Raw genomic sequence first — 2,426 nt, forward strand, 5'->3', positions numbered from 1 at the left:
ATGGGGTAACGCTGGCCGATGGAAAACGTGACGGCTGCGGCAGCGCCGGGCCGGGCCGTCCCACTCGCCGCGTCAGCTGTCCCGAATTCGGGGCAGTGCCTCCGCAGCCCAGGCCCAGCGCCGAGGAGGAGGCGGTGCAGGTTGGGAGCCGCCTTGACAGGGCCAGCGGAGCAGCTGCCAGCGGCTTGTGCCGCCCGGGGCGGCCCGCAGCAGGGCAGCTTGAGCAGCCGCTGGCTGGAAGCGAGTTGGCAAGTCCCGCAAAACAGGTTTGGCAACAGGACGACTTCCAGTGAGAGGTCCGTTTCATAAAATAACTAAACAGGGAAAAAGGAACTCCACCCATCACAAGGGCAGCCTGGGCTCTTCCCAGCGTACCTGGTGTCCTGAGGGACACTCGAGCAGCAAAACCAAATGAAGGAAGTTACAGTCCAAGACAAGGTTCAATGTAACATCAGATTTAAACCCAGAAACCGATTGCTTTCATCAGGAACTCATGAAGCATTCAGCAAACGCGTTTTCCAAGCAAGGTGGGGCAGAAACCGTGTTTTTCTTCTATATAATGTCCATTTCCTTCCATAAAATGATACAGGAATGTAACAGGAAGATCTTTCATGTTCCCTTTTTCTAATACAAGCAGTACTAGTTGGACGCTTCAATAAATAGACTTTTTTTTCCTACATGCATTCTTTAAAGATGAGTGAAGTTGCTCACATGGAAGCATTTAGAGAGACAAAACAACAAAAATAAAAAGGCCTAGCATTCTCCAATTACCTTTTTTTTTTTGCCAAGACACTCACCAAAATAACACTGCTGACTGAATCACAGCATTATACAATCTGGACAGGGAATAACCTCCTTCCTACAGCTGGGATTTTTGTGAACATGGTCTCAGAACTGCCTTTCCAACACTTGCTTCCCTCTCATATGTACACTTTGTAACAGGTGATTTAATTTAGAACTAAACCAACTTTGATGGATGTGTTCGTGCTTCTTAAAGCTAAAGTCCTGCTTGCTTGCCAACTCTTTTCAGTGCAGGGCCTGTTTTTGATTCCATTCACAGTATCACAGTATCAACAAGGTTGGAAGAGACCTCACAGATCATCAAGTCCAACCCTTTAGCACAGAGCTCAAGGCCAGACCATGGCACCAAGTGCCACGTCCAATCCTGCCTTGAACAGCTCCAGGGACGGCGACTCCACCACCTCCCCGGGCAGCCCATTCCAGTGTCCAATGACTCTCTCAGTGAAGAACTTTCTCCTCACCTCCAGCCTAAATCTCCCCTGGCGCAGCCTGAGGCTGTGTCCTCTCATTCTGGTGCTGGCCACCTGAGAGAAGAGAGCAACCTCCTCCTGGCCACAACCACCCCTCAGGTAGTTGTAGACAGCAATAAGGTCACCCCTGAGCCTCCTCTTCTCCAGGCTAACCAATCCCAGCTCCCTCAGCCTCTCCTCGTAGGGCTGTGCTCAAGGCCTCTCCCCAGCCTCGTCGCCCTTCTCTGGACACGCTCAAGCATCTCAGCGTCCCTTTTAAACTGGGGAGCCCAGAACTGAACACAGCACTCAAGGTGAGGTCTAACCAGTGCAGAGTACAGGGGCAGAATGACCTCCCTGCTCCTGCTGATCACACCATTCCTGATGCAGGCCAGGATGCCACTGGCTCTCTTGGCCACAGTAACTGTGATGGAACTAGAGAAAAGTAATCCCTTTTTTTTCACCTCATCAAAATTTTAACTGGCACCACAGAGGCCAAGGCTGCACCAATGGGAAAAAGGCTAAACTTTAAGTAGTCCAAAGCACATAAATAGGCATATTTCCATTTAAGAATGGCTTGTGGTTTAGCATAAATTGCAAGTTTATTGCCAGCTGATCTTAAGTCTCACCAAAAAAAGGAATTTCTGATGGATGGACAAGCCTAAACATCAGCACAGGTTTTGATGCAGAGTGCAGTCTGCTGTTCACTATGTGGATTATAAAAAGTGCCTACAAAGTAGCTCATGTGCAAAGAAGGCCACAAATCATTGTGCACTCAGTGTGCTGGTAGAGTTCCTATTGGGAAGTAATTTGTCTGACTTGTGCCAGCCAAAAGAGGGGCCCATTAACAGGATGGTTTTGTAAATCAGAGTATTCTTAACTGAAACATGTTAGGGGCCATTCAGAGGAGCTGCCACTCTCATCTATTGAGGACACAGTGGCCTCTACAAAGGGTTACTTTTCCAGCAGGATGTGGAAAATAGCATGTCTACAACTTAAGTACTGCTGTTTTCTTGCATAGAAACCCCCTTTGAGTATCATATTTAGGCTGGAAGGAATCTATGAGGAACTTTATATTGCTTCAACCAGCCCAGTGTTTACTTTAGACCTGGCTGTGCTGGTGTTGAAGTCAATTGCAATGTTCAGTGGGTTTAACTGAAGTCCACATTTGGCTCA

The sequence above is a fragment of the Pogoniulus pusillus genome, chromosome 6 (genome assembly GCF_015220805.1).
Source record: "Pogoniulus pusillus isolate bPogPus1 chromosome 6, bPogPus1.pri, whole genome shotgun sequence".
Lineage (NCBI taxonomy): Eukaryota > Metazoa > Chordata > Aves > Piciformes > Lybiidae > Pogoniulus > Pogoniulus pusillus.